General features: G+C 55.0%; 1 protein-coding gene across 1 annotated transcript in view; it reads right to left on the minus strand.

The window, feature by feature from the left end:
• Nucleotides 1-5,469, minus strand: part of DIP2C (DIP2 disco-interacting protein 2 homolog C (Drosophila)) — a 114,409-nt gene extending 108,940 nt beyond the window's left edge. Inside the window, exons 1-2 of the mRNA XM_012664942.1 lie at nucleotides 5,400-5,469; nucleotides 3,795-3,962 (exon numbers count right to left, since the gene is read on the minus strand). The gene's annotated coding sequence lies outside the window, so the exon portion shown is untranslated. The remainder of the gene's footprint in view (nucleotides 1-3,794; nucleotides 3,963-5,399) is intronic.
• Nucleotides 5,470-12,579: the final 7,110 nt, after the last annotated feature.

The raw sequence follows: 12,579 nt of genomic DNA on the forward strand, positions 1-12,579 counted from the left end.
GAGGTTGCTGTGAGCTAGGATGACGCCACGGCACTCTAGCCCGGGCAACACAGTAAGACTCTGTCTCAAAAAAAAAAAAAAAAAAAGAATTATGTGTCATTTAGGTCTGGACGGCCAGGGGGCCACTGAATGTTCCCAACACCACGGGGTGAAGGTCGAGTCGACGGCTGTGCTAACTGCTGATCCAATCACCGCACGTTCCACGTACGGAAACATCCCCACGTAGCCATGAGACGTACAACTGTTATGTGTATATTTAAAAAATAAAACAAGAAAGGATGAGTGACAAGTGATATTTGGAGGCCCTGCACATAGGAAGGTGTTTTCTTTCTATTCTAATGTGACTGCGTTGTTTTCTCGGATGTGGAATTCTAAGTTAAATCGTTTGTACTCGTCGCGTTTCATTTCCGTTATTGCCGAGAGGGCAAACGCCACTCTGATGCTACGATCTTTAAGTGACGTTCACGCCTTTCCTTTGTCCTGTGTCTCCACCAAAGGGGCTGTGGGCCGGCAGTCTCTCCTCTCTGGGCGGCTGCATCTCCTGCCGTGGGACCGAGCGCAGCTGCCACACTACGTGGGAGCTCTCACCCTCCCCCATCTAGTGCCCGTTTTCAGTGCCGCCTGGCGCCCCCGAACCTGCAGCCTCTTTGCTTTCATTTCTCCAGAAAACACAGACTCCGGGAGGAGCAGGGACCTGACATCACCTGCTGCCCAGACGCCGTCTCCTCTCTCTGCTCTGTGCTGGGGGCACCAGGGTTCTCCCCGGCTTCCTCCACGTTGCTCCGTCAGGGGCCACAGCTCCTGCCCCTCGACCCTATGGACACCTGCCACGCTTCCCCACTCTCCCGTCCTGGGGGGTTTTCTTCATCCGTTTACTGACATCTTAGTGCACTTTGGGCAGAAACAGAGCCGGACGTACATTTTCAAATTGCCAAGAATAACCGGTGGCCTGAGTTTTTTAAATGTTTAGCTGTGTCAGCACCGTCACCTACCTAGTTCACGCAAACACGCTTCCTATAATCCCTTCCAGCCCTGACCTCCCCGTGGGGCCCACAGACGCCACGTGACCGAGTGGGCTGCTGTGGGTTTCTCACAGACTTCGGAGAGCGGGTTTTGCACACAAACATTGTGAATATTTACTCTTGCAGGTTGAAATGCAGAGGTTAAACAGCAGTTTCTAAAATAACCGAGTAAAGCCACACAGAGAGACGAACACTTCCAGGGTGGCCAGCGGTAAGACGCTAAAAGGAACTGGAGCTCTGGGACGTATATTCCCTTCGCTGACTTTCCTCCGACCTCGTTCCAGGCGAGACTCGAGGTGGCTTAAAGGTGTGTTCCGGCAACAAAGCCGCCAGGCACACACCCGTCTCCGTTAGAATCCCGCCTGGCGCCACAGGCGGCCCTGGCAACCGAGGGTGGTTCTCGGCTGACGTGAGGGGAACTGACGCCTTCCCGGTAACACGGAGAACAAGACACGTGACCCCCGCTGACTATTCATACCGTTGAGGGGATAATTCATAATTACGCTTAGCTCGGGAACCGCGATGGAAAACCAATCTCAGGACAGCCGGGAAAGACCTGCCGTGTCATGGGAGGGGTGTCCGGGTCAGAGGAGCCGACACGGCTGCCCCACCCCCGCCCCCGTCCCGGGCTGCTCTCGTGTGGGATCTAAAGGTCACTGCCAACTGTCGCCTTTGAACCTTTTCTTTTTTTTTTTTTTTGAGACAGAGTCTCACTCTTTTGCCCGGGCTAGAGTGCCGTGGCATCAGCCTAGCTCACAGCAACCTCAAACTCCTGGGCTCAAGCGATCCTCCTGCCTCAGCCTCCCGAGTAGCTGGGACTACAGGCATGCACCACCATGCCCGGCTAATTTTTTTCTATATATTTTTAGTTGTCCAATTAATTTCTTTCTATTATTAGTAGAGACGGGGTCTCGCTCTTGCTCAGGCTGGTCTCGAACTCCTGAGCTCAAACAATCCACCCGCCTCGGCCTCCCAGAGAGCTGGGATTACAGGCGTGAGCCACCGCGCCCGGCCGCCTTTGTACCTTTTCATCTGCAGCCGGGCTCCCCAGGGCTCCCAGACACCGTCTTGAGCACACAGCATTCTGGACGCCTCACTGCCCGCTCCCAACACGCGGGAGTCCCGAGGCCCCGTGCTCCTGTGCCCACGGCAGCACACGGCACCCACATGTTCCTTCTCAATCAGCCTGTCACGTGAACAAAATCCACCTCCCGCCCTGGGGCCCTGAAGAGGTATTTCTGTGATCTCAATACAGAAGTCGGCATTTATACGACAGCAAACTTTTAAGAAAACACAGAAGCTGGACCATTTCAGGTTGACGCCCAGAAATGAAACCTGGAGCCGTGAGAAGTCGCAGCGGTCACCTGACCCGAGAGAGAAACAGGAGCCGGATGGGAAGGTGATGTTGGTCTCACCCCCAGGACGGGCTCGGGAACCACGTCTGAACCAGCGACCGATTTCTCACGGCTCACGCAGAGGCCGGACACCTCCGTTTAAACACAACAACCTCAGTGAGGCCTTTACGTTTCCTCTGGAATTGCAGCCGGATCGTAAACAAGACTCCAGAACGAAGGCAGGAGATCCGGGGTGCAGAGAGGGAAACGGAGGCCGGGGGGAGCCGGCTGGGCCCCCATTTTCACGAAGATCCTATACAGAAAGAATTCTCTCCCAAACGAGGCCAATCGAGGAAGAATTCTCAGCTCTAGAAACACCTGCTTTACTTCCAGCTTCCCAGACAACAGGTCACAGGGAACGAGCGGCCATGTCTCAGAACCAAGACCGGCAGGGAGAACCACAAGGCCACTGGACCCGAGACGCGATGCTGACGCTACGGCGTGGGAACGGGCTGCGTGCTCGGAGCTCGCGGGTCCACGTCACCAGGCAGCTTCTGCCTTCACATCTTACTCGGATGAACTCGGAAACGGACCCACAGCTGACACCCGACGGTCAGGCACCCCCAAGGCCTCCCCTGCCCCGCGAGGGCACGTGGTCCCGGCCAGCCCGCCGCAAGGGGGGACACAGCCGCAGCCAGAGGCCGGGCCTCCTCTTTTGAGATTCGGTGGCCAAGAGTAACAGTAAAGTCTGCCTCTTATTTGCTGGTGATTTTAAGACAGTGCATGTTATTTAGGGCATAACCCTGAACGCGAACCTGGAAATCCAACCTACAAACGCTTATTTTTCATTCTATCGAAAGGTGCCTCGGATTCATCTCCCGCCTCGTGAACTTATGTTCAAAGTACTGCCCGCCAGGGTGACCTCAGCCTTGGGACAGGGTCGTCTCCTCCAAGAGGTCCTCTATGATTTTTCTATTTCAAGAACCCCTAACTTTGCTCTTGGGAGGTAAGAACAAGATAGAGCCGAAGACCTCAGAGTCACTCCCTTTGGCAGAGGTCAGAGGTCAGAGGCCAAAGTCTAACAGGTCACCCTCTCCCTAGGTCTTCGGCTACGAGACAGGAGTCCGTAGACGACCAGCAACTTTAAGAAGAATTCCGTAACTTGTCACGCATTCTTCTTTCTCCGGTGTTTTCTAAGTGGTGCCCCGACTGAGAAGATCGAACTGATAAAACGGGACATTCTATTTTAACAGGAAACACCCAGAACCGGGCCCCGACTCCCCAGGACCGTGATTGGCAAGCACCGTGGCGCGCTCTGGGGACGGTCCCCGAAGGTCCCCAACGCCACGCCCTACGCTGCCGTGCAGAGTGGCACGGGGGGGGACGTTTTTGTGCCCTGCCTCAGGGTTTCTCTCGCTCTCGTGGAAGCAGCGCTCACCGAAACGAAAGTAAAACAGAGGCCGGTTCCCCGTGGCGCTGGCCGCCCGCTCCCGGGCCGCGGCTTCTCGGACGTCGCACACCCCGATGTGGGCAGAGCGGAACGTTCTCCTCGTGGCTCCTTCACTGTGCTGCAGTCTACACCGAACCACGGCAGCTCCGTTCGCTGCTGTAACAAGTTGAAAAAAAACTAATTAATTCAGACTTTAGTCTTTTTTAAATTTGTTACAGCGCTGAGCAGAGCTGCCGCCCCCATGCAGAACAGCACACGGACCACCACGGGGACCCACCGCGCCCCGGCACAGCTGCGGCTGGAGAACTGTCCTCCGGGGAGGCGAGGCGTCGCCTCTGTTTCACTTTTGTTTGGCACGGCACAGAAGCTGAAATCCTACGGCATCTACCGCCTACCGCCACCCCCGGCCCCCTCCAGGACGCGGGGGCCCCTGCAGGAGGGAATTCCGCAGTGGCAGGGCCGGGACGGCCAGCACCAGGGCTCTGCTGGAAGACAGGGGACGAGGGGGACAGGCCACCGTGTTCTCTGCCACAGCCACCCCACAGCCCCTGCACACGGGGGCCCGGCCGACCACACGCTTCCCCCGGGCGGAAGCGCAGGACGACGCAGCCCTCCCGCTAAGTGTGACCTGCACAGACAGGCCCAGCTGTATGTCAACCGTCTTCAAAACCAGGGAAAGAAAAACACACAAAACAAAACTACAAACAGCAGAAACTCCAGACACAGAGTTTCCTGGAACAGGAGCCCCCCAAAACTCTCCTTCCGGCTAACAGGACCCCAGGAGGCGTCAGCCCTGGGGAGAGAACGGGTTGGGGTCTGTGCAGGTGGACAGTGTGTGCACCTAAACCTTTAAAATTCTTATTTCAACAGTAAAAACTACAGAGCTTAGCCTTCACCTTTAAAATTGACGTCACTATCCTTTTTGTTCGAGGCAAAAAACGCTTGCGTTAGCTTTAAGCCATTCTCAAGGCCCAGCGAATTCTCGAGGTCACCCTCGAGCTGCGGAGCTTACGTCGGAAGGCAGGTGTCAGGACTCCAACGTGAGGTCGTTCTCCGAACCTCCGAGTACAGACTTTACGACTTTACAGACCTGCACATGTTAAATGCTACGAGGAAACAGACTTTGTACTTTCGAAGAATCAGCAAGACCCGTTTCACGACCACGTCTCAAAACTGAACGACCTTCACAATTCAGAACCCAGGCAGGGCATCAGAGCACTGTCTAGATTTCTAATCCTATGACATCAGCAAAATTAGCAATAAGTGACTCACTAAACCAGAAATCATGTTTAAATCACAAAGGCCCCCGTAATTTTACGATCGTGACATTTTAAAGTAATCAATATATTATTGATCTACCTATAGATGGAATACCTGTTGTATCGGGCACTTTTATAGAACAATCATGTTCTTCCTACAGTCACAAACATCACATGAATCGTACAAAGACAGGGATTCGCTGTGATGCGTGTGCAGGGCGCACGCGTGACCGCCACACAGGTTTGGGACTAAGGAAGGATGTGCTCTCGGTTCTCTCTCCTGCAGGTTGCAGTTAAGGCTCAAAACTCGACATCTACTTATCGGGGTACGTACTCGGAGGCTGGGGGAGGTAGGCTCCAATCAACTTCGACCTCTTCTTTTCGTATCCCTTTTGTGTGATGTCACCTGCAAGAGAAGGAAAACACGTCAGGACGGTTTCAGCAGGTGGAGGCATCGTGCGACGGCGTCTAAGAAACAGGCACGAACGTCTGCAGCTTTTGCTCGACTCGCGGTTAGAATTCAGACGGAAAGCACTGCGCGTCGTCAGCCCGCTCCTCCCGCCCTCCGACAAAACCCACGGCGTTTGAGTTACACGAAACTCCTCTGCGAAATATGTGTCTGTTCCCAGCCCCTCCTCGCTCGGTTCTAACGGGGTCCACAGTCAGGTCCCCGAAATCCCGCCCACGTGTGCCGCACTGGAGTCCCCCAACTCTGGGGCTTGTTAACGTAACCACAGATCGTGCCACGGTCAGGGCCGGGACACCGGCCGCATCGCCCCTTGACCAGATTTTTCCCATCACGAGGAATTTAAACTGGGTGGTATTTTTGGAAAACAAGTGACCGGGACCAAGGGAACATCAGATAAAACAGAAGAACACGGGACCTACACGAACCCGGCACACGTGAGAAAGGTGCTTATCGCTCAAACAGGGATCCCAAGGTAAAACCGGGAGGTCACGGTGTGTTCACGCTCCCCACGTGCCAAGCCACTGGGCGTGGGGGACGCGGTGACCTCGTGAACACCCAACAGCCTGTTCCAAGTTTAAGCTCTGACACACACACAGCACCGATTCTGCCCTAGAATCTTCCTGGAATCTGTTAAGTCTTTGCCTAAAATTCTGATCAAACCATCATTCCTAGAAGAGCTAAAAAGTCAAGATTCAATAAAAACACGGCAAACAAACACAAGTTGGTGAATTTGCTTTTTGTCTAGCGCACGCTCGCTTGCTGTGGCATGTGTGGATGCGTGCCTCCCCCACGACCCGGGGCTGGGGTTTAAACACGGAGCCACGGGCAACAGAAAGATACCACGTGAGCCCCCGCCTGGTGCTGAGCGTGCGTCGAGCAGCCACCATCAACAGGCCCCGCGCAGACGTGGCGCCCTGTTTGCTCCGCACTATCCTGAGATAAAGTCCCAGCCTGGCACGCCCTGCCTCATTTCACACTTTGCTCAACACCCGAAATTCAGCTCACGTTTTATCAATTTCTCGATTGAGCACTCAGCACGGTGGGGGGTTCCATCTCCCGCTGCGCCGTCCCGGGACCTGCCCTGCCCACGAAGCCCCCAGGCCCGGGGCTCCCACGGCACAGACCTCGCGGCCGTGCGGCTCATGATGCCGGGACGGCTGTTCGTGGCTCAGTTCTGTGGCGCTAGGCCACACGCGGCTTAGCCTTGAAGCCACACTGGGAAGCCTTCGTGAGAGGGACCAGGTCGTGCAGAACCGAGTCCCAGCCCAGCCCTGTCACGGCTGGGGACCACGCCCACGAACTCACACGAGCTAGCGAGGAGCACAAACGCCTCTCCCGGCACTCGGCCGCCAGACAGAGCGACTCTGGCAGGGCACAGGCAGGTGACCGATCCCTGTTCAGACACCTGGCGGGGCAGGGAGGGGGACCCCACAGCGAGCCTGTCATCTGAGCCTGCGCAGACGGCTCAGCCTGTGTGTCACCCGCGAGGATCCACGTCCGTGGCCCCGAGACTGGGTTCACTCAGGCCCCACGGCACCGGAGCCAAAAATACCCTTGCTACTGTTCCTTTTTAGCGGAGAAAGTCCAGTTATTTTTAACTCTAGAACGACTTCAGCATCTGGCAGACAGAAGCCCGACAGACTCTCCCTGCAAATTTACACGAGCAAACTTTCTAGCTTGGACGTTGCCTTTTATTTTGAAGCAACCACCGATTTCTTTTGTGCTAATGCAATAAAGACAGAAATGAAAGACACAGGAGACGGGCAGGTGGGTGGATGGGCAGCGGGACAGAAGTCAGCTACAAACGTCTCCCTCCAGGACGCCCAGACCGCGACAGGGCCCTGCCGTCCCCATGGCAACGTGCAGGCTCTGAAGCACAACTGGCCACCCTGTCCTCTCCTGGGTCCTCTCCTGGGTCTGTGGCAAGCACCATCTTCAGCGTGAAATGAGGTGGCTGCAGGCACCAGGGCTACGGGGCAGGACGGGACCTCACGTCACGGTCCTGGGCGAGGTTCGTCTCACCCTGTTACCCCACCAGGCAGGGCAGGTGGTCACGTTCTCCCGGCTGGAAACGGAGGCCTCCGAGGGTATCGTCAGCTCCAAGCAACGCAAGAGCTTCTCAGAAGCTGCGTCCGAGGAATTCCGCTCCTTAAATAGTAGCTGCGGATGTTAACAGACACGAACCCACCCCGGGATCCCCCGAGTGTTTTCCATACAACATTCCAAGTAGCATAGTTTCCAAGCTCTGACACTCGACATACCTATTTGTTTAGCTCCCTTTTCACGTCAGGAATAAGAAAGCATGATGCAAAAGTAGGTGTAGAAATTGTGACCTAAGTGAGGAGAAAGTAAAAGTAATCTTTCGAGACCCTTCCTACTTCGTGAAAAATGCTACTGGCATCATCACCCTCAAAGAATTTCCGTAAGACTGAAAATTTCAGCAGAAATTAACACTGTCACTTGTTCTGTTACAAAGAAAAGAGATTTACAGACGAGTCATAAATTTAAAGTGACAATGCTTCGCTACCAAAACCACTACCCCGAGGCCAACGCTGAGACAGAGAACTCTTTCCCTCAACAGATGGAAGAATCCTTTTTTCTAATCACATCGCAGTCCGAGTTTCAGGGCAAAACCTGATTCTCAGGAAAGGGTCCCCAGCGAACACAGAGAGAAGGGGACAGAGCTCCCGCCGTCCCCTCCCGGCCACCCTGGACCCAGCTGGAATTGATGCAGAGCCAGCCGGCTCCCGACATGGGGACCTGGGAGCCACGTGGTCCTCGGGGATCAGACGTGTGCCTGCTTCCAAGGCAGGGATCGGCTCTGAGTAAACAGACCCGTCTAACAGTGATGGTTTCCACGCTGCGCCAAGAGCCTGCTGTTTCACGCCAGGACGGATGCTTTATGTAACAAAGCGACCGCTTCCATGTTTGGAATCGCGAGGCTGTCAGGAACCTTCGTAACTCTGCTCCCTTGAGCTGACTGCTTTATAAGTGCAGGGAGCTGGCCTCGCTCCTGCGGACGCCAGAGCCTTGTTTCTATCCTCGGGATAAGCTCCGCTCTTGTCCAGAGTGAGCCGTGGGCCTGTGCAGGTCTCGTGTGCACGTCCACGGTGGGGGGTGGCCGCGCTGACAGGTGTCCCTTCCCCCCGGAAGCCGAGCAGAGCCGGAGCTCTGGACGGGGAAGCCACCCAGCCTGGGGCTCGTTCTCCTCATTGATGACGTGCAGGTGATGACACCTACGTACCTTCCACCGAGGCTGAAGAGATCAAGCACAGAGTGGGAAATGGTTCAAAGCACTAAGCGTGCCAGAAAATGTTTACAAATTTTCAACAAGCGCTTCTTCAATACCCGTTACATGCTCCGGCTTGCGAGAACTTCGAGGGGACGGGAAGACTTGTGCAAACAGACCTGCCCAGTAACTCGGGGGACTAAGGGGCAGGACGTCTGCGCGGCCAGCAGGCGCTGCGGGATCGGAGCACTAACACCACGGTTCTGCAGAAATGCAAACCCCGGCCCTCGAGACCCCGGCTGCTCCCACCTCCTCTGGGTCCCCGAGAGCGGCTCACAGCTCCGGCCCCCTGCGCACCCTCGGCCAGGACGATCACCCACAAAAACACAAACGTGGTCCTGTGACCGCTCCACCCACGACACGCCAAGCGCTTCCCACTGCTTTTAGGGCTGAGAACGAGCTCCTAGCAGGGCCTCCAAGCCCTCCCGCCGCCTCCCGGGCCGCCGTCTGTGCTGTTCACGGCTCCCAGCTCTGCCTTGGCTCCCGCCTGCGCGGCGGTACTTAGTGAGCACAGTTTAACTGTTCACTCCCGCCGTATTTCTAAAGTAAAATTTAGAAATTTAAAATAAAGATATTTTAAATACAGTATTCAGGATAAACATAAAATCTGCAGTAGGATTATAAATTCACCACAGCTTTTAGTTTACTAAGAAAACTTTGCTATTTATTTAGTTTATTTAGCTTAATAAAAACATTTAGCTAATGGTGTGAAAGGAAAGCCAAACTACGTTTAATTCAACACGAAGCACATAGTGTTCACTCGGGAGTACATACTACACGCCCACCGCATGCACACGGCCCGTCATGGGTACCAGGCAGTAACAGAACACGAAACGCAGAAACCCCGCACCCTCCCGGCACTTACGTTCATGCTCCCACACGCCCATGGTCTACACCATCGACAAAGCTCACACCTGTCTCCTGACGAGCGCAGGAATCGTTATTTACTCAGCAAGGCACAGGAGGTGAATTTATTATGAGACAGAGGCTGCAAATAAACCCGCATGGATTTTAATCTTGATCAGTCACTGAAGGAGATTTGGATGAACTACATAAAACCACCATGTGCTCCCAAAGGAAAATAAAAAATATTTTCAGCGAACCCAATCAAAATTCAAAATTTGCGAAATGCAGCCAAAATCGTGTTTGGGAGTAAGCTTATTGCATGAAAGGTTCTTATCCGATAAAAAGAAAGTCTCACATCTATAATGTAAGCTTCTATGTTAATAAAAATGGTTAAAATAAACCCAAAGTAAAAGAGAGAAGAGAAATCAAAGGAATTGGAAACAGTAAAAAAGAAAAAAAAAAGTCAGTCATGCCCAAAGACTACATAAAAAACCACAAGGAATCTACAAAATTAACTCCTCGATCTAATAACTGAGTTTACCGGACATCATGTGAGTTCACGGAGGTGTAGACACACCCCATCGCTCTGCGTGTCCAGGACCAAGTGCTCCTGCCGGCCGCGGCTGCACCCCACCCCCACAGCACCCTCCCAGGAACCCGCCGCGCTGGCCAGACGCCGCCAGGAGCTCCGAGGACTCAGCTGCACAGACCTCTCGCTTCGCACCCGGGAAACGAGCCTCCCGCTAGAGTCCAGCCTCCACCCCCCCGCCCCGGCCACGCAGGATCAGAAACACACAGCTATGGACTGTGCAGGCTGCCGGACAGCTGCTGAGGTTTCAGTATTATTTCAGCCGCCTTCGCAGTCTTTGAAAATCTTCAGATGTTTGCTAAGAGCTCTTGCTCCTTTGAGAAAATACACGTGTACGTGGGTGCATTTGTTCATACGTGTTCATTTAGCACAGAGAAGTGAGGACGAGAAAGCTCCGCCCAGCCCTTCATGTCCCACCCGTCAACGTAAACCTGAGCGAGTGCGTCCCTTGTCTGAAGCCGCCGCGCGTCCACAGCCAGCCCAGGACAGCAGACCCGGCGTTTTATTCGGGCGCATTGAAGAAAACTTAGACGCTGACCAAGTGCCCCACACTCGCAACGTCTAGAAACCACACGTCAACCTTCCCAAAGAACTACATACAACATACGAAAACACGGCCAGCTGGTACTTAGGAAATCAGGACCGTCCAGTCCTGACCTGGCGGGAGATGCGCCAGGCCTGGCTCCGACGCCCGCCGTACACAAAGGTGGCCCAGGAAGAGCAGCGCAGTAGTCATCAGCCAGCTCAGGGTCTACACAGGGCGGACTCCACTCAAGTGCGTGTATCATGCACCGACCAGATGCAATCGGACGCGGGGGCTGTGGGAGACCCCGGGTCGGCTGGGGTTAAGGACTAACCCAGGGCCCCTTCCTCAGGGAGGAGGAAACCCAGGTGGTTTACTGCTAAACAGCGTCAGATTTACGGCTCAGTGTCCACCGGCAACAGCAACAGAGCCTCAGGCTGACGGGCAGCGAGTTACAGAGGTCAGACGCTGGGAGACGGGCCACACCCGGACGGCGGGAGAACGAAGCACAGAGAGCAGCCGGCAGGGGGCTGAGGTTCTTCGGCAGGAGGGTCTAAGGCTTGGGGGGTCCGAGGGACACTGCAGCCCTGAGAGGACAGCGCCACGCCACACAGCGTCCGTCCGTGAGCAGCCCCGAGAGCAGCTCGGAGCAGAGAGGCTGCCCCAGCTCCTGCCCTGCGGCCTCAGGCAGTTCCGGCTCCGGGGGCTGAAGGGCGGGGGAAGCTCCGATGTCACGGCGCAGAGGAAAAGGCGCCAGCACCAGGCGCTCGCTCCAGCCCGGCTCTCAGGAACAGGGGACACGGGGCACCCGCAAGGCAAGGCCAAGCCACCACTTCGACATTCGGCGACATCTCACCTGCTCAGGTGTAGGCAGGATGCACCGACCGCCTCCTCGCCCAGGTTCCGGGCACCGCGCTGCTTTACAGGCACCGGCTGCGTTTACAGCGGCACAAACGTACACGGGCAGCTCACCTGTCATCACCCCCAGTTTACAGATGAGGAAAACGGGGTTTGGAGAAGCGAAGCGATAAAACCAGACTCAGACCCACACCTGCCTCCCCAACACGCCTGCTCTGTTCCAGGGTCTCACGGGGGTTTTGATTTGCTTTTTAAAATCACCAGTTTGACCTCACTTTCTTCTTCCCTCAACTTCCTATTTAACCGGAGAGCGCAGGCACACACTCATCCGCAGGTGCGCTGCCGCGCAGGTGAACAAAACCCCCTCCCTGGTTTACAGAAAGCTCCACTGTGCTCGGCGACGGGCTGGGCAGGCGTGGAGGGCAGCACAGAGCCACGTGCTGACCGAGACTGTAAACAGCAAGACCAGTTGAGCAAGGAAGATAAACTGAACAAAACCCTCTATTGCAATGCAGAGAAAAGTCTAGAAGAAAAGTCTAGAAGAAAAAGAGAAAAGGCTCGTGAGAAAGCTTAATCAAGTAACGGCTGTTTCCACCCATCTCCAGCTACCCATGGATTTGCCGTCGGCGTTACTGTCCACCTGCCCCGGAGCTGCCCGATCGAACTTTCTGCAACGATCGGTGGTACCAACCTGACCCGGTCCCCACATTCTGGCAATTCTGAGACGGAAAGTCAGAAGGAACCAGGCGTCTCTCCGTTGTGCTGGGCACAAAACACGCCGCTCCTTGTTCCTGTTTCCATTACGTCTACTGCACCAAAACCTAGTGTCTTCTCCCGGGTGTGAACCCTGGCAAACTCATGCGTGAGCCTTCTAGACACAACTTTCTCCGCTCAGGAAGTTTCAGACGCACTCAGATCTTTACGATCATGCTGAACACAC

The sequence above is a fragment of the Propithecus coquereli genome, unplaced genomic scaffold (genome assembly GCF_000956105.1).
Source record: "Propithecus coquereli isolate 6110/MARCELLA unplaced genomic scaffold, Pcoq_1.0 Scaffold94, whole genome shotgun sequence".
Classification (NCBI taxonomy): Eukaryota; Metazoa; Chordata; class Mammalia; order Primates; family Indriidae; genus Propithecus; species Propithecus coquereli.